This window comes from Rhipicephalus sanguineus, chromosome 8 (assembly GCF_013339695.2).
Source record: "Rhipicephalus sanguineus isolate Rsan-2018 chromosome 8, BIME_Rsan_1.4, whole genome shotgun sequence".
In the NCBI taxonomy this organism is placed as follows: domain Eukaryota; kingdom Metazoa; phylum Arthropoda; class Arachnida; order Ixodida; family Ixodidae; genus Rhipicephalus; species Rhipicephalus sanguineus.
Genome location: NC_051183.1, coordinates 97,185,580 through 97,205,685, shown reverse-complemented (window position 1 = coordinate 97,205,685; position 20,106 = coordinate 97,185,580). Strand labels below are relative to the sequence as shown.

Genomic DNA, 20,106 nt, shown 5'->3' with positions numbered 1-20,106 from the left:
CCAATGAAAACCACGGATACAGTAGCAATAGCGGAGGCCTTGGTGGTAATGTTTACGATGCATAGGGTTACGAGAGAGATACTAACGGATAGAGGAACCTATTTCACCTCGGAATTCATGAGGGAGATTTGTAGACTGCTGTCGATCCGACGTCTCTTGACGACACCGTATCACCCCATGTGTAACGGTCTGGTTGAAAGGTTCAATGGCACGCTCAATAGCATGTTACGCAAGGTGTGTCAGGATAAACCGAAGGAATGGGTTCTATACCTACCTGCACTCTTGTATGCATATAGAGAAGCACCGCAGGCTAGCACGGGGTTTTCTCCTTTCGAGTTGATGTATGGAAGATCGATTTGAGGACCAATAATGGTTCTGAGGGAAGTCTGGTCGAACAATGAATTGAAAGAAGAGTGAAAGTCCTCTTGTGTATATATATTAGAACTGCGGGACAAGCTAGAAGAAACATGTCGCGTCGCACGGGAGAGCCTCGCCGAGGCCTAAGCATCGCACAAGAAATATTATAATAGGGAAAGCCGAAAAAGGGTTCTGCAGAATGGGGACAATGCATTGGTACTCCTGCCAATATGTCACGCCTCGAAGAAAAATGGGGAACCATCGTTCAGGAGAGTAAGGCCATAGTTGTAGGCGACGCTTGCTAATCTTCGTCCTTTGAAAGGTGCGGACTTTGCAAGTCCTTGGACTTCCCCATGCAGGGTGGTGCGCATTGAAATCTCCTATGATAACCCATAGTACAGGACGATCACTCAAAATGTCCCCTAAACTTCGTGAATAGAAATTGCTTGAAGGCGATCAATACACAACTATGAGAGTAAACATGAGTTTGTTCTTTTTAACGGTGATGCATACATACTGACTGTCATCGTGAGGCGCAACGGGTTCCACAACATAGGTGAGTTCACTACAAAAAAGAAACGATGATTTTGCTGCACGCACCGTTTGTTGAAGACATGACAGCTTCGTACCCTGACAGTCTGGTTGGCTTCAACAAATTGGGCTCGCAAATGACGATCAGTGGAAACACGTTGTTATACACAAACTGACAAAAATCTGAAAGGCGTGATTTTAGCCCTCTGGCGTTCCACTGAATGACGGACGCTGTCTTCACTCCTTTACGGAAGGATGAGGCATGGGTAGCCATCTTTTATTCAAGAGATTCAAGCACTGGCCTTAAGGCATCCAGCACTTCAAGTGCGCTTCGAGCTGACGTTGTCCCCATGTCCACTAATATTGCTCGAATGGCTTCCGTGAGGGAACGCAGCACCGAAATGACTTGGCAAGGGGGAGGGTCGCAATCGTAGGGCCATTCCTCCGGAGGAAGATAGTTATCCGCTTCCTTCGTGGAAGTGGTGGGTGTTATGATCGGCCTGCCTGGCTTGGCGCCGCTTTGATGCATGAGACGTTGCGGCTAAGACTACCCTGATTTCTTCCGGGTCAGCGGTTCCAGAGATGCCCCAAGAGCGGCGACAACACGAAGGTCGTTCGTCTAATATTCTCAGGTTGTCTGCGCCCCTCGTAAACTCCTTTGGGCACGCCTGACCGACTGACAGATTAGGAAGAGTTTTTGGCCGTCGAGGCGGCTTGCTTTGTCGTCAAGGTGCCCCGGACAAAGGACCCAGCGTCTGGGAACCGTCTGCGGATGCATTTCCCACGTTCTCCGTGGCGCCTTGTTGCCGCTGTTTCCACAATTCGTGGTATGCCTCGCGCATAACCATCATTGCAACAGACTACGGAATTGACTTCCACGTAAGACTCAACGTCTTCGTGCTGTGCCGTGTGTGTGCGGTGGGCAGTGTTTTTCCCTCGCCATGGGACGAGCTGGATGTGCCTCTTTCTCCTTTCGTGGGTTGGGAAGGAGGCGGCGTTTCACCTTCCCCTTTTGGGGGCGGAGGTGAAGATGGAAATTTTCATTGGACTGTCCTGGCCTCCATTGTTTTTTCCTACAGGGAACCCTGGGAAGGCCAGGAAATAAAATGCGAGCGCCGATGCGCTCCCGACAAGCTCTCACAAGTTCTCTCAAGCTCTCACAAGCTCCGAGAAGCTCCCAGAAGCTCGAGAGCTTCCATGATGCTAACCCCATCATGTAGCAACACGCTACCTGTAAATAATGTAATAAAAGACTGCTAACAGCTCCGGGCTCCTCTCCTCGACATCTCCCCGGGACTCTGGCTGGCTCCGGTCCTCTGGGCAGAACCCCCGACAACATCATGGGCCCTTTCGCGACGCGACTTAGTGGTGCCACCACGGAGTGAGCAGTATCATTTCGAGCATGCGCGTTCCGTGAAGACGTACGATGACGCCGACGCCTGACTAGTTTGGCTGCCTCCTTGTGGGTCGAGTTGTCTCGGGCCATTTGCTTGGGAACCGCACGATCCTTCTTGATGCGAGGACAGTCTTTCGACGCGGCAGCATGAAGACCGCTGCAGTTGGCGCACTTCAGAGTAGTGGTACGGCAGGAGTCTTCTGCATGAGGCTCAGCGCAACGGCGACAGAGTAGCGAGTTGAGGCTCACGTACCTGACGTATGCTAGCCTGAAGCACTGATGACATTGAAGCGGCTTCTGAATGACTGGCCGAACCAGATGTCGGAAATGCCCGAATTTCACGTGGGATGCTAAGCAATCCCCCTCGAAAATCACTTTTACGTAGCGCGTATTCCCAAGGCGACGCACTTGGGTAATGACAATGCCCTGATTTTCCGGCTTGATGAGGGTAGGTAGTCAGCATTGGAAATGGCAATGTCGATGTCGTAAATTACACCGACTACGGATGTATAATCCATCGGAATAAAGGAGCGCATTTTAATGCCGCCTAGCTCCGTCATGTGTTGAAGCTGCCCTAGCGCACACGTTGTTGACGTATATGGCAAGGATGTTCTTCCTTGCCTTTTTACTGACGCTACGGTCATTAAAAAGGCTCAAAAAACCAGCCGAATACAAACCTAGCGGGACTGTCCCAGCGTGACGTGTTAAGGGGCACTAACCGGAACTTATGTAACCATCTGAGCCCGGCCAGCGCCGCCACTGGCCTGGCAAGCGCGGATGCTGAGTGGGCGGAGTACACGAAAGCTGCGAAGGGTAGACACTCAGCGTAAACGTGACCACGTCGCACCATTCTTGCCACGTCTGTGGTTGAAATGGGTCTTTAAGCAGTGCTCGTTTGCCGTACGGAAACTCTTTGCGTAACGTGTACCGTGTGCGTTAAGATGCGCATCGTGCGAAAGGTGGATCGTATTTCATTCCACTTTTAGTTTTATTGATCCTATCACCGCGGAGTTAAACGCTTTTTCTCCACAAGCTTATGCATTCCCATAATCGCAGCTAGCTAAAAGATCAAAGTACAGCAGGAGGTCATGAAACTGGCGCTTCTCGCCGTCATGATTTCTTTTTCTTTCTGTTGAAGAATGTCATACGTACGCACTCATCCACATCTAACCCTTGGGCTTTTGTTTAAATGATAGATGAAAGCACATGTGTATCCAATGCTCGGCAAGACAAGGCTCCAACATGCCTACACTGCTCCGTGATATATACTAACACCAAGTGCGTTTGAATATTTTCTGATGTGATTGTTTTCACGAGTTCAACGTGCTAGCAAAGTATCTTCAACTTTTAGCATATGCAGATGACGTTCCGCTCTCTTGTACTTACAAAAAGAAGAGTGCAGAGCTGTAAAAACGTAGATAAGTTTGGTATGTTGTTTGTGACTCTAAAATGTATTACTGAAGAATTCAGTGGTTAATTTCATCAAAGCTTAAAGCAACCTGCGCATTCTATTAAACGCACGCAACGTATAGCATACAAGGGCAGGTTGTCTGCTTTTAATGGATTTACATGTGGTGCATTCAGCCGTGTTTTGTTCCACATTAACGTTCCGAAACCCAAGGCCCGCCACGTGTTCTTGGTATAAGAAATGCAGCCACTCTAGATATAATTGCAGCTATAAAGGGTTCTTGAAACGGTTTTTCGATATTTCGTTTTTAAGGACCAACACTGGTGCAAATCATTGGCACCATAATTCAGACGAAACACCCTTTATTAAGGGAGCTACGTATAATAAAAATCTTCCCTCCTCCTCCACTCCATCTTTCACCCTCAACTTTTCCCTCGAGCGCTCGGGTCTAAGCTCCGCCTTCAAGAGGCTCTGCGTCACGATGTGACGTGCGAGGACGCTTGCGTGTCGTCGCGTCGTCTACTTCCGGTAAGTCGAAGCCAGCGCAGTAGCCACCGGTGCGTCAGGCGCTGGGCCGCTAGCTCGGCTGATCGTCCGTCTCCTGCGAGCCCCATCCGAGCAGCGTGTGTTTTGTTTCACGGCAGTTCAGACAGTTGCTCGGAATGGATCCCGGCCTCGAAGAGTGGTTGCGCCGAATGAGCCGAGAAATGGGTTTCGACCCATACAGTGACACGCCATTTCGCGACCCGGCGCTTCGCGCTGAGGGTGGCAGCAATGATTCGCCTGATCCGCCACCACCAGATTCGCCGGGCCGTATTATATCAATCCGTCGTCGCACACGAGTTGCACTATTGCGGGGTTTTACTTGAGCTCATTATATACGACAACGCATACCGCACACTGAACCGGGGCTTTCCAGCTGGCCCTACGACGTACACATTTGTGCAGAGGTTTCAAATGCATTATTTTAAATTCACATGCACCCTGTCATTTTTTATTCAGTGCTGGAAATCGCAAAGCCGCGAAGGGCATTCTGTATATGTATAAATATTACGAAACTGGCCACATTACATTGAAGAGACGGAGTCGTTATAGTTATAATTAACGAGATTAAGTGGAATTTTGTGAGTGCCCACGTGCACACCGCGTACTATGCACATACAGTACATGATCTGCATTGATTGTGAACTTACCTTTCCACCGGTGAGGAACAAAGACGGCAGTGCGTCGGCTTCGAGGGGATACTTCTTCAGACCGAGGCCGAATCGCTGCATAAACACGGAACTGTGCTCGTAGTCTTCCGGCTTAAAGTGGCGACCGCAAACGCGTATATCCCGCCGTCGATCCTATAGAGAGAGTCCGATGCGCTGCAGCCACTCGGCGCGCCCGCTGCCTTCCAAAGGCACACGGTGTCGTATTTTCACTTGTCGCCAATCGCTGGACTTGCAGCCCACAACGTAGCAAGGGCGATTCATGATGTTAGACAAAAACCTCGCGATACACACTGATCGCGTAGCTCACGTCAACATGAAGCGCGTGGTATCACATGCAGTCGACGTTCGCTTTGGACCGGAACTCCTGAAGTCTAGTTGTAAATTGCGATTGTGTTCGCTTTATTAGTGACTGGTTTTTAACCAAAACAAATCAAAGAGTTTCAAAGATCACGAACAACATTTGTTCGTAGTTACGTCGAAAAAATTGTCTGTGACGTGTACTGTGGATTCAATCAGATCAGCTGCCTGCGTGACCTGGTGCTTCCAATACGACGTGCACTGGAAGTGGGCGGTTTGAAAACGCGTTTGGCTGATACGCTGTGATCGGTGGCGGTTACAGTTTACGCACAGGGCTTAAATCGGTCTGTAAATGATCCTTAGGACTTGCTCTACCGGCCCAATGTGTTTGTACAAAAGCGTCAAAACCGTTTCAGGGTCCCTTTAACAGCATAGTTTCAACGGACGTTTCACAGCGGCTAAGTTGACTGGAAATTAGTAACGCATGAGACCAAATAACATCTCACGGTCAGATAGCTTAATTGGACTGGACCTATAGCGTATCCTAATATGAGGTAAACATCAGCTCGCTGCTTCTTTTTCCGCGAGTTCCCATGTTTAGGATCTGTAGCTGATATTTTCAGCGAATCTTCTGCCCGTTTTACACAATAGTAATAATATCTGGGGTTTAACGTCCCAAAACCACGATATGATTATGAGAGACGCCGTAGTGGAGGGCTCCGGAAATTTTGACCACCTGGGGTTCTTTAACGTGCACCTAAATCTAAGTACACGGGCCTCAAACATTTTCGCCTCCATCGAAAATGCAGCCGCCGCGGCCGGGATTCGATCCCGCGACCTTCGGGTCAGCAGTCGAGCGCCATAACCACTAGACCACCGTGGCGGGGTATTTTACACAATAGTAGCGGCTTGATCGAAGTTGTCATTGCGGTACGGCCAGTATTAATTTACACTTGTGCTTTATGAGTGTGTCGTATTTTTGTTCGAGGGATGTCTTTGAGTTGTGCGAAATATTTTGAGCTCCGCGTGAGACAAATTACGAAGCACCAACCTGGGCTGCACGCTGTGGTAAATTATGGGGGTACCATCGGGCAAATCGACCCAAAAAGAAATTTTTTTAAAATTTCATTAGGAAAAAAAGTAATGCACACTCTGAGGAGGAAAACCGTGCAGAGTCGGACGCGTAAGAGGGCTCGAAGCCATGTAAAAGTGCGCCAAAAGCCACGCTTCGTGAAAGCTGCGAGGGTTTGTTGACATGTTTTCCGTTATTCTTTCTTTGTGTATGTATTTTTTGTAATAGATATGCCTGAATTGGTTAAATATATCCATTTCCTGCACCTCTTCTTTCTTCCGTGCCATCGTGCTGTGCCACCGCTTCTACTAGCGGCGTAGCCAAGCGGGGGGGGGGGGGGGGGGGTCGGGGGGTTCAAACTTTCCCGAAATTTTTAAATTTTTCTTGCGCATATTGCACGCACACACGCACGAACATACATAAAGTATGGTTGAACCACCCCCCGAAAAAAACTTCCGGCTACGCCCCTGGCTTCTACCATCTGGTTTTTACGACTATCTTACGCCGCACTATCTTCGGTATCTACCCTAAGGGATCTGCGAGACGATATCAATGGATGGCGGTTAGGTCACAACGACCTAACATGCATGGTGTTAAAGCTAAACTGGCTAAACTACAGACCACGAGATGATTCAGCCAGACATGATGGGATGAACTAGCTTGAGGTCAACTTCCCTTCATGATTCCGGCTCAAAGATGTCATAAGCGTTAATGTTTCGTGGTCAAAACGCTGGCAACAGTTCGCTCTGTGCATAGGGCGAAAATTCTTATCTATCCGAAAACTTTATTGGGGACATGCCTCTAATAATGTGCTATGATACATTTCCAGCGCTTAGGCGAAATAGGAAAAAAAAGCATGCAAACACGGAAAGAAAAACGGACGTTAAGACCTTCCCTGTCTGCATGCTTTTTTTCCTATCTCGCCTAAGCGCTTGAAATGAATCAAAGTTAATTAGTCCAACTAGCTCAGCAAGCTGATTTAAGTACCACTCATATTGCAGTTTGCGGAATGGTTGTGTTTTAACGATACTACCTAGGCACCCTTCTTTCACTGTTACAAATAATGAGGGCTTCGGTGGTTGTTTCCGAACATTGTCGCGTGTGATGCAGCCAAACCATGTCCGTAAAATGTCTGCTTTTTTTCCCTTAAATAAAAATTACGGTCAACCAAAAACAAGGGCGTGATCATGAGGTACTCCGTGAAGGGGGGCGGCGCGATGTTTCTAGCCTACTCAGTAACCCTCTTTGATGCCTCCAGCATTTTTCACAAGGGTTATACTATGTTTTAACTTTTAATGGCGAAGCTGTTTAGGGTTGCCGTATTTTGTCCTTCGGAAACAACTGATGATAATCAAAAACCGGCGCGCGCTCCCCACATCTTCATCTTCTTCCTCTTCTGCTTCGCTCCCACAACACAGGCGTGGATTCCTGCGGCGTGGCCTGTAGTAACCCTGACAGGTGAGAGAGCAAGTACAGTGAGAGAGAAAGAGAAAGAGAGAGATTCTCGGAGCAATAAAAAACATGGCTGATCCCTCCGTCATAGGAATCAGTATAACACGAAAGTGAAACGTGTCTTCACAGAAGTAGTGCTTATCGTGTAGTGATATATGAGAGCTTGTACAATGTCTATTCGTGTTTGGTAGCTATAGCACCGTTTGACGTGGATGCACACATGTTGAGAGCATGTCTCTATCGCGACGACTAACGCCCATGATCGTGATTAAACCGTTGTGGTAGCTGACGGTGTGAACATATATTTGGACACAGCGAATCGTGAATCCCGCATAAGGATGATATCAACAATCTCATAATCAACACTGGTACCCGGTATGCACTTCTTCAAAGCGTCGTCAATTAAGGAGAGAAACGGCACGGGATGCGCTTTCTAGCAATGGGTGACTGACGCCTGCGCTCATGCATACACTACCACACACTGCGTTTCAGCAACACGGGAGGTAGAGTTCGTAACGCAGGCGCTGGTCTCGCAGGCGCTGCTCTCGCTCCACCAAGGCACGACATTCGCCCGTCGAAATCGCGTCCTTTCTGCAACGCGTATTGCAGCAGTTTTGTTAGTCGGTGCTCTCGCAATCGAAGCAGTCAGCGGCGGAGAAATCCCGTTGGTGCATGTGGAAGCTGCACTACTCCGATGAGCCGACGCACGTTAACACGAAGCGAAAGGCAAAGAACGAACTGCGTCAAGGGTGTCTCGGCGATGCCAGCGCGCCGACGCACACCGAGACGTTTTAACCATGACCTCCGATATCGCACGCAATCTCGGAGTAAGCGCGAGTAAATGTCGATCGTGAACAATTACTTCTTTTCAGCTCTTACAGACGGCGGCACCACCCCGCTCCGCCCCGCCTACCTACATCGTCAACAGAGAGCACCGTGCGAAAGAGAATGTGTGAAAGACATGAGGCGCGTTCGCGCCATGTCCTGCATCTGCCGAGGGAGCTTAGTCGGTAGGGCGTCGGGCGCTTCCCGTCGCGGCCGCAAGGGCGTGGGTTCGATTCCCAGCTGGGGATCTTTTTCTTGTTTTTTTTTTCTTTCTCACCCGCTGGCGTCCATTTTATCAGCGTCATATCCGTGACGGATGTACTTGGTGGACCCCGGCATAGGTCGGCAAAAAATGTGGACCTCACTCAGACTCACTCACGAAACATATCTTACCCTTAGGGCTCACTCGGACTCAGACTCAGCAAACGTTTCCTCATCCGGACTCACTCAGACTCACTATAATTTTTCTCAACCGGACTCACTCGGACTCAGACTTACCAAAATATAATTCACTCGAACTCACTCAGACTCAGACTCACGGCTCGATCTGAGTCGGAGTGAGTCTGAGTGAGTCGACTCATGAGTCCGCTAGCCTATAATTAGCCTTTTTCTACCATAATGTCAATGCTCTATAACGCCAATATCTCACATAATCGGTGCGCTGCTTAGCACCTTTTGATCTCGTACCTTCAAATATGAGTTATCTGACTTTGTAGTTCAATAACGACCGTTATTGAAATAGATGACTCACACGCGATATTTTTATCAGTAACTTCCCATGAAGAAGTTTGCGGGGGGAGGTCAAGGCACCTCCTCCCCCTCTCCCTCCTCATCTCACGCCTCTGATCAATAAATATTGAGCTTACGTATCAACGGCAGCGCCTTGACGTATGCGGGACTACACGTGAGTATAAATGTGAGCCGACATAAGGCTGATAGTAATGCTGAAGTTGAGCAGGCAGGACCATAGCTCGGCAAAAAATGTGGAGCTCACTCAGGCTCACTCATGCAATATATTTTGCCCTTAGGGCTCACTCGGACTCAGACTCACAAAAGTTTTCCTCAACCGGACTCACTCGGACTCAGACTCACCAAAATTTTTCCCAACCGAACTCACTCGGACTCAGACTCACAAAAACTTTACTCATCCGGACTCACTCGGACTCATACTCACGTCTCAATATGAGTCTGAGTGAGTCGACTCATGAGTGAGTTTGCCGACCTATGCCCGGCATAAAACACTTTCGTGTTAAAAAATCTTCACGAGGCCGGATTTAAACCCACGTACCATCGATCCGAAGGCAAGCATGCTAACCACTCGGCTATTCAGGCCCTTTTTCCTTTCGTGTTGTTTATTACAGTGCGCATTTTAAAATTATCACAGACGTTATGACGCAGTGTTGCATTCACTCAGCGACAATAATCGCTCAAGCTCTGCTAGACAAGCATTCAAAGGCTTACATACATGCACTGTACAAGTCCAGAAAAAATCAGAGTTTCGCCGCAACGGCGAAGCAATGAATGTTATAGCAATAAATTGGAATGTGACGCGAATAACGGAAAGCAGCTCGAAATTGCCAGCGCGTCGCTCGAGCGCAAAGGACGCACGAAAAGAACGCACACAGGACGAGCGCGAACTAATGCGTCACAGTTCGACACTTAATGTGAACTGCTCAAACATAAACCAGGACGCACGAAACGAACGAACACGTACACACAGGACGAGCGCGAACTAATTGTCACAGTTGTTACCTATTTCTGTTTGAACAGTGCGCTCCTCTCGCAAACGCGGCCGCTGCAGAGAGTGAAGTGACCTTCGTACCCCCCGCCCCACCACACCGGTCGCCCCTTCTTTCCTCGAGATAAGCTCACGAAGGCGACCACGCCCTGTAGGGCGAAGAGCAACGGCGTTCGCAGGAGCGGGGCGATGATCTTTAAAGCGCGCCACGCGCGCACTTCGCGCCACCTACGTGGCGACTAAGAAAGCATGCTGAAATAAATGGTGTATATAAATAGCTTGCCGTTAGCCGGCTGGAAGACAGCACTGTTCGTGGCGTAGTCGTCTAACGCCGCGCGCTGCAAAGCGAGAGGTCGCACGTTCGATTCCGCGCGTCGCAAAGTTTTTCTGAAATATTTTTCTTTGTGGCTTTTATATATATATATACATACACATACATATACGGTGCATGACGGCGGCGACGGGGACGGCAAAAAATCAGCCGAGACTGTCCATATAATTGCTATCGCAATAAAACAGGAAACGTCCTTCAAAACCCGTCGCACAGGGAGGCTGGTAAGGATGAGTACTTCATCAAGATCGGGTGCCAGTCTGGTGTGATGTCAAGTTCTTCATAAATGTCATTGAGATGAACAGCCATACGAATGAAAGGCATGCTTGGAGCAATGGTTGGTTCTGCAATACAATCCTGCATACTATGCGAGATCGAATGCGTTCTCAACGAACTGCGCATTCCCATAACAAAAAACATATCGAAGGGCAATTCATCAAGAGACATCGCGGGAAGTTAACGTATAGTGCGTCAATTAATGGTAAAATATTTTTAGAATTCCCTGAAGACTACCCCAGAACAGAATGGCATCTTTGCAGCTACTAGCAGGGTGCCCCGCCACGGTGGTCTAGTGGTTATGGCGCTCGACTGCTGACCCGAAGGTCGCGGGATCAAATCCCGGCCGCGGCGGCTGCGTTTTCGATGGAGGCGAAGATGTTTGAGGCCCGTGTACATAGATTTAGGTGCACGTTAAAGAACTCCTGGTGGTCGAAATTTCCGGAGCCCTCCACTACGGCGTCTCTCAATCATAACGTTGTTTCGGGACGTTAAACCCCATATATTATTATTACTAGCAGGGTGTAGCATAACCTAGTACAGTATAGTCTGTCAAGGGGGTGGGAAAGGAAAGGAAGCGTGCGGATGAGATATGTGATGGTGAGGAGGGAAGGAAGGAGGTGAGAGAGAGTAAGCCATAGCATAGAGAAAATGAGAATAGAGATAAAGTAATGCAGAAAGATAAAAGAAGAGAGAGCATCAAAGAGAGCGAGAGAAAGAACTAGAGTTAGAGACAGAGAGAGAACAAGGATAGAAAGAAGAAGGAATCAAGCCAGAAATAGAGAGAGAGAAAGAAAGGGATGAAATAGGAAGAAATATATAAAGAGAAATTGAGATAGCACTAAACAAAGAAACAAGAGAGTTAAAACAGAGAGGAGAAAGAAATAGAGGAAGAAAGAGTAAGTTAGCGAAACTTAGCATTTCAGTAAAAGCCAGGAATAAATACACAGGTACCTATCAGCTGCACTGTCTCCTTAGCATTGCCGCTCCAGTGCAAGCTGCGCTAACTTTTTTTTTATTGAGCGTCTTCTACACATGTTCCGCCAATGGTTATTGGTCTTTGGTAAGGTGCGCGTTATTTAACAACCCCCCCAAAAAAAGCCGTGAGAATTACGCTCTGCTGGGCAGATTTCAACCAGCGTCATGTATACTCACCGTGCGATTAGACCTTCAGGCCGGTGAAATTCAAGGCTAATGCGGTGGTGCTGCGACCGTGCGCCACGTGTCAGATCGATGCATGCCCGAGCACGGTGCATAGCTGAATACACACTTAGCGGATGACTCATATTCGTGGCGGAAATGCGTTGTGTCACTCGATCGCAGAAACAGTGACTCTGTTAACGTCAAGCGCAAGACTACTTTCAAAAACAATTCGCGTGTCGTTGACTGAGAGGCCAGAATTTCTAAAGGTTTTTTGAACCCTGCTTTGTACGTGGGTTTTTGAGTAATACACTCTTTACACTCAGAAGAGGGCCATATGATACACCCAGAAGTGCAGTAGCGGGCGCGCAGGAGCGCTTGAAGCCCCTGAACAATGGCGTCAAATGCCGCACCTCCTGACGGCTGAGAGGGTTTGTTGACATGTCGTTTTCCACGGTTGTTTCTTCGCGCATGTATATTTTATAATAATTATGACTAGATCAGTTAGATATATCCCTTTCCTGCCATTTTTATAACATTTGACTACAAATGTTCCCACTGAGGATACTTTTGTAGCGTAGTCTTTGCCTTATGTTGTGAGCATCTTCGCGCGGGCTTTTAAAATAAAAGTACGCTTTTCTCACGATCGCTTATTGGAAATAATCCAAAGTTCATGTGGCTTTTCTGGAAAGCTATCCGATCGATTACGCTGAAATTTTCTCACTTATACTTACATCTCTTCCAAATAGTCTGCGCCTAAAACTTTGAAAAGCTGTGCGGCTTGTAATTAAGAAAATAAAAGATAATTTGGAAACTATTTCGTACGGCACGTGAAAAGTAAGGACAATACTTTTTTCTTGCGATATAAATGTAGGAATGCGTGTTTTAGCTGGGATTTAATGCCGTTGCTATGTGGAATTAGCGCGCAAAATTTCACGGTCATACTGTTTTTTTTTTTGCTGATAAAAGATACATTCAATTTTACACCTGTGTCTAAAATTTAGTGCAGAAACACAAAAAAAAGCAAAAAAATGCTAGGAAGTGAAAATTACACAACGTGAAGGCCGAAGGCTCTCTGAGTGAACATGCTAAATTTGAAAATAAAAGAAGAGTTGATACCAAGAGGACCCATTCACCCTACCACGCCCGCTTAAGTACAGCAGCTGTTGCCTAGACGAAAGCACCTGTGGAAACGTTGGCTCTAATGGCATTCCACCGTGAAGCATTTTTTAAGCTCTTCAAGCCTCCATCCTCCCCCTAACTTCTGTTTTGCTATCGGAATCTATCTTTGCTACTAAGTTGCCTGTGATGCAAAGTGGTAGCACAAATGGAAGAATATCAATAATAAATCAGGCACACGGAGATCGTTGCACCTCTTCTTTCTCCTGTGCCATCATGCGGTACCGCCGGTTCTACCATCTGGTTTTTACGATTATGTTACACCGCACTATCTTCGGTACCTACCGAAGAAAACAGCTAGGCGGTCACAAGAGATCGCGGCTAGTTCACAGCGATCTAACATGCATGGCGTTAAACCAAACTACACACCACGAGATGATTCACAGATATAAAATGATGTACTAGCGTAAAGTGATTTTGCCTTCACGATTCTGGCTGAAAGACGTCATAAGCTATAATATTTTGCGATCAAAATACTGGAGTTGCAGGCTCTTTGCATTCGCCGACAATCCTTATATATCGCAAAACATTCTCGGGGACGGGCCAGTAATATTGCAGTTTGAGGAGTAGGTGTGTTTTCACTAAACTGCGGCAGGAGCCTTCTTTTGCTGGGATCAAGAATGACAGCTTCGGTAGTTCTTTGCGAGCATTGATTGTGGGCGACACATCCATACCACTTCTCTAAAGCTCCTGTTTTTCTTCTCTTAAAGTAAACTAAGAGGTTTTACGTGCCCGAAAACAACGATATGATTATGAGCCACTCCACGAAGGGGGGCTACGCGATGTTTCTAGTTTACTCAATAGACCTCTCTGATGCCTCCATCATAGTCCCAGAAGGCGTATGCTATTCCGTTATTTTTTACTTGGCGTCTTTGACCCAGGTACGGCGAAAGCTATTCGTTAATTGCAAGGTGCGCGTTCTGTAATGAAAATAAACAAGCTTTAAGAATCGCGCGTCGATGGACAGAATTGAACCCGCGTTATTTATACTGAGACAATATCGGGCGTATACACCTTCAGATCGGTGACAAGAAAGGATAACGCGGTGGTACTGCTGCAGTGCGCCACGTGTCTGATCTATGGATGTCCGAGGGTAGTGTTAGCTGAACACACGCATTGCAAATGACTCATTTCCGTGACGGCAGTGCGCTGTGTCACTCGATTCTCGAAACATCCATTGCCGTATGACGTCAGCATCCGTTGAGACATTGTTCCTGCCGGTGTTTTGCTCAAGTGTTCAATCTTCTTATTGTGAAGACCCATGACTATTGTTTAAAAGAATTCTCATGTAGTTGACTCAGAGGCAAGAATTAGTAAAGGATTCTTGAACTCTGCTACGTGCGTGGATTTCTCGGTGAGATACACTTGTCGAGTTTGCAGCTAGGAGGCCGTGATAGATGAGACAGGACTAAGCGACATCAATAAGTTAGGGTTTTACAACGAGCTCTCTGCACTTTCCTGATTTATACAACGAGCGATGTCGATGAGCGAATTACTTGAGCAGCTAGTTGAATATACCTCTGCTCCCCCATGCCGTCATTCCCGTATTTTCCACAACGACTGTGGCGTTTGCATAATGATCCTATGAAACCTAACAATGTAAAAAAAATGGCGAAGAATGCACTAAGTTGCGCAAGGATTGAAACAGCGAAATTGGACGATTCTGAAGTCTAATTTGGTTGCTTCTAGGTTGTTGCTAGGCCTTTGCTAGGTTAGTCACGACACGGCTGTGCAAACTCTAGAACCGAGCGTTTGCACCTCTCATATATCTACGGGGACGTCGTCGTTGATGTAGGGCTTCCATCGTTTCAGGCTCTTCTCGCAGCCGCCGTTGCCTTTCCCGTTTCCTAGAATGGTAGCGGCGCACTAGTCGTGCCAAGCATGAAGGAAGAGCGCAGCTGGGTGGCTTTCTTTGTTTCTCAGTATCTTTTTTTTTTCTTGCTCTTTCTGTTTCTCGTATATCTCATTTGTATCTGTTTCTTTCTATTTATTCATTTCTATTTCTTTCTCTTTCTTGCTCTTCTTATATTTATTTCTCTGCTTTCCTTTCTTGCTCTCCTTCTTTTTTTATTTCTCTCTTATTATTTCTCTCTTGATCTTTCTGTTTTTTTCTATTAGTTCAAAAGAACAAGAAAGAAACAGCCGTATGAAAAAAAAAATACGCCATTCGGATTCGCACGTCCCACCTTCGGATCCCGATCCGACTACTCTACCGCTACGTCACGCCGAACAGGTTTCTTTTTCTTTCTTTAATGCCTGGGAATATTGCCATCAAACATTGTCAGCAATTCCAATTATGTTCGACGCTTTATATTTACTCTCACATAAACACACGCACAAAACATGCATAATTTCACACAGTCCAAGGAATCTTCATAATTCCGGTAAACAAACACAAGCGTCCAGGTCTCCAAGCCACTCCAGCACCGGAACAAAAGTCTGAGCAACACTACGCACATTAGCTGCTGCTTCTCGAAAGGCAGACCCTGTCGAGCGAGGTGGCTCATCAGGTCTGTCATCCATGCGGCTTCTTGATATCGAATCAAGTCCTAACAACGTGATTTATTCGTATGGTGTGTTATTGTTGATGCTATTTTTTAACGGGTGGAACCTAATACCATGATGTGATTGGAAAATATTTTGTGATGGTTCTCTGAAGAATAACTCAGAAATAAAACGCATCACGGCAATGAATAAAACACACAGCATCGAGCAATGAATAAAACGCAAAGGTGCCTTTCACAAAGACAACTATGCCTGTCTCCCTGTACCGCAACGCCGGCTGGCCGAAGTTTCGATAGCAAGAGGCGCTGTCTCTTGCTCAGTCAACCTATCTGCACATTGTGTTTCCGTCTGTTGGCTACCACCCTGACCTTGTACTTCCACGAACATATGACACTCAACAGGGGCTCCCGTAGCCTATATGCACGTCGCGAACACGACTTGTGGCTTTCGGCAACGCTCATGAAATAAATATATCCGCCTGCTCATGAAGTAAGGATGTAGTGCTAGATCCCATACAGTACCAAAGCCATCCCAACGTTGAACGTCAAGAGGACATTCGACAGTGCATCACAAGAACCGACACTTGGACATGTTAGTCACTTTAACTGCGACACATTTCCCCGCGGTCGCGGAAGCAGGCGTTTGGTGAGTGGCGTCACCATAAACCCGAGATAACAAGGGGGAGACGGGGGTTTCGAACCCATCCCACGCCTCGCCATGCGTGGCTTAGGAGTGTCCGGGGAAAGGGGAACCTGGGGGTTGAGCTGACGCCGTGTGATTCGACCTTCAAGGCTTCCCGGCAGAGGCAACACACTCGTTTGGCCCCGGCTTCACGTAGACGGCAGCCCTGGGCTCACGCACCCAGGGGAAACCGACAGCCGCCTTTTCCTGTCTCTCTCTGTTTTCACATCTTCAGCTTTTCTGCAACTCTTCATCTTCCCCGTCTCCCGGTCTCCTAAATATCTTGAATTTCCCGATGGCAGGAGTTAATCTCGTGTGTTCTACTTTACTTTGGTATGCGCTAAATTAGGTTATAGCAGCGTTGCAGGCCATTTTATAGCGGCGGTGCAAGCTAGCGCGTGCAAGCCTTTTTTTTCCATGTCTCGAAGCGCCCCTGGAGCTCGGTGGTGGGTGGCTGCCACCGCTGCTCAACACAATATATTTTATCGCTAAAAAGTTCCCTCCCCTATGAAGTGATCGTTCCCTGAAAAGGGACCGATCATTTGGAAGTGGTTTTAAACCCCTATGGGAGGGACCACGGCCCAATGCTATTGAGAACGTCAAAGGAAATATCACCACCGGTCCCCCGGTGGAAGCCTGACACGGCAGATTGAGAGAAGTGCTTTTTGATTCAGAGAAGGACTTTCTTGATTAGTTGTTTGGCTGACAATGTGTCTTCTTTCGTAATCCACTTTTTGTATAACCTCCTACATTGTAATGCATGTTGGCGCTGTGCGTAACGAAATAAAAAAATAAAAATTATTAACTAAAAGACGTTCCGAAGTATTACCTGTGTGCGGTTCAGAAGACACAGAGCAGTTTAGTAATGCGCCTGCGCCATTGTTCGAACTACTTCATTTATGCAGACACCCACTACCAGTTCATGTCTGAAGTGGTTGTACTCTAGAAGAAGAAAAGTCTGCCACAGGCGCACTCTCCCACCCCGGCGGTCAAATCGCCGTTGCCCCTTGAAGAGGTGGTCAAACGGAGCTGTTGATAGTGGGTGTTGGCTTGATCCTTTCGATTGTGACTGCGTCTTTACGCCTATTGCACAAGGTGGTAAAATGATCTTCAGAACGCTTGATGACAGGGAAGCGAACGTCATAGCGGGGATGAAGAGCACGGCGAGGGGCGTCAACACGAAAAAAACGTGCGAAGATGCTTGTAGGTTTGAGGGCAGAAAAAACGTCGTGCTTATTCGTGTGAGCAGAAGTTGGCGATGAATGCAAGTATTCCGTGAATATTCGCAGACGCTGGGCGAAAGAAGGTGGATCCGAAGCAGTCTGCGTAGGCACTGGATTGACGAGGTCACTCGGCAAATGGAGTGTGCAGCCATAAACCATCTCATCTACACAGCAGGCAAGTTCTGGTCGGAGTGTTGATCGAAGGCCGAGAAGCACGACTAGGAGGTGTGATGCCCAATCATCGGCGTGAGGCTGAGAGGCGAGTGTCGCTTTCAACTTACGATGTAATCTCTCTACGATGCCACTGGATGTAGGATAGTAAGCAGTCGTGCGAATTTATGCAAAACCCAGAAGAGATGTCACAGAAGTGGAAAGCGCCGACTCGAACTGTCTGCCTCGATCGGTAGTCCACGTTGATGGCACGCAGAAACGGCTAATCCAGGTACGCAGAAAAGTACAAGACTCTGTATCCGCTGTTGTGCCAGGCATTGGAGCTGCTTCAGGTCACCTTGTGGCAAAGATTTGACGATGGCCATAGGCCTGACTGGCTGCCCAGGCGGCGCTGCGAAAACGGTGCTAAAAAGCGCCCCCTACGACAAGTTCTTTGGTTTCGAGTAGTCAGACAGGCGGCCGCATGCAGCACTAAGCTCAGATGCGCAATGGAGCCGCCGCTGTCGGTTGTGCTGCGCTTTGGATCTCGGCCACTTTCTGGCGTGGCTGAGTTCTTCAGGCCAAGCAATCTGCGTAAACGCAAGAAGCTCGTCAACGTCAAGTATGTTTACGACGTGCAGGAGATTGAAGGAACCATTTCGGCGCGCTGCAACTCGCAAGTGCAGCGAATCTCATACGACGTTGAACTCGAGTTAAGTTTTACGAGGCATGCTCGCGCGATTAACGACAGTGCATAAACGAAAAGATTGCTGTTAAGAAAGCCGACATGATTTGCATTACACGACGAAACGGAATCAAGAAAGGTGCAGGACGAAGGCTAGCCGTCGGCGGCCCGAATGAGCGCATTCGCGTCGTGTGCCGTTTTCTGCCGCATTCAGTCGCAAACACACTTTTTCTCCATGCACGGTCGTAATTTTCAACATTTGCTTCTAGGGAATTCGTCAAATTCTGTCAGCGTGCGGTGGCGGTCGAGAAGCGACGGCGCGCAATGTTTACAGCAGGCCGCCGGAAAAATCGTAGGCACATACGCATTGTGACTCATGGCATCGTTTTTCTCGTTTCGCACGAAATGCCGACTGCATATCCTCGTGATCGCCGTCGGCAGCCACGGCGTGCCGTCTGGACTGCACACAGGGAATATATACGTATATAAACGAGTGCACGCGCGTACGAAAAGTAATCAGCACGTTACGTTGCAAGCCACGTTTTGCTCGCGTACTCACTTCACGTGTCGGACGGCACGTATGCAGCGGTTCCGTCGCTCCACTTCGTACGGATTTCAGGGGAACCAGTAAAACCGCACATTAGGATCCTCACCCCCATGTTCGAGGCAATTAACCACGCAACAATAACGGCGGCGACCGCGCTTCGGGGCCGCGTGCTGCTCTGAGCCGTCGCCCAGACCACCTGCTTTCGGCACGGTTTGTTGAAGCAGGGATCGCTCGTCAAACATGTCAGACTCTGCAGGCATAGCGGACAAGTTCCTTCGTACGTTTTAAGCACTTTTTGAGCCTAAAAACTAGGCGCAAGATTAAGTAAAACGCTTAAAGCAACTGAGAACTGCGTAACTCGCCGGTCGGCATCCATTTTTGACTACGCAAGCAACTCCGGCGCACGCCACCAGGCTCCGCCACAGTACTCAAAACTCCAGCGCGTCAGCCCTATATGAATGGTGTCGAAACGTGCCTCAGGGAGAACGAATTTTCCCCGCGGAGGCTTGGTGTGTCGTAGAGCCTCAATGCACTGACACGTGCAAGTGCGAACCCAGTCACGAATGTCAGTGCGTATGCGCGGCGTGACATAACGTTCGGTGATCGGGTGTTGCGTGGCTCGTATACGCCTGGATTGCAACTTGAGTGTAGGAGGCTATGAAAAACAGCACGATGCAGTTGTGAAAGAAGAGCAGTTGTGTGAAACGTCGCACGAGAGCGTGCCGTCGTCGTCGGGAAAGTTGACTAGCTCCAGTCGGAGGGAAGTAGATGATCGGAGTCGTGGAAGCTCATCATCTAATGTTTGGGCCTCCGCGAGTTAAGACAAGGAAAGGTGGATGGGGCTTGTCGTAGCGTTGATGGTAATACGACTGAGGGCGCCTGCTGCACCACTGTATGCATTTTATGTAATGTATGCCTGTGGTGAATTCGGCAATGAAAGCAAGGTGCCGGAGCTCTCTAGGAGTATGGCTGGCACTGCAGGAATCTAAAGCCGAAACAAGTGGCATGTGGTCGGTAATAATGGCAAATTTCTACACTTCAAGGAAGTACCTGAAATGCTTCACAGCAAGGCAAGTCGCAAGCAGCTCCCGTCCGAGAG

The 20,106-nt window shown here is 48.1% G+C and overlaps 1 long non-coding RNA gene across 1 annotated transcript in view; it reads right to left on the bottom strand.

The window, feature by feature from the left end:
- The window catches only part of LOC119402233 (uncharacterized), a 75,765-nt gene extending 63,571 nt beyond the window's left edge, over positions 1–12,194 (bottom strand). Inside the window, exons 1-2 of the long non-coding RNA XR_005185693.1 lie at positions 12,053–12,194; positions 4,886–4,960 (exon numbers count right to left, since the gene is read on the bottom strand). This is a non-coding gene — a long non-coding RNA (uncharacterized LOC119402233). The remainder of the gene's footprint in view (positions 1–4,885; positions 4,961–12,052) is intronic.
- Between the last annotated feature and the right edge of the window lie 7,912 nt (positions 12,195–20,106).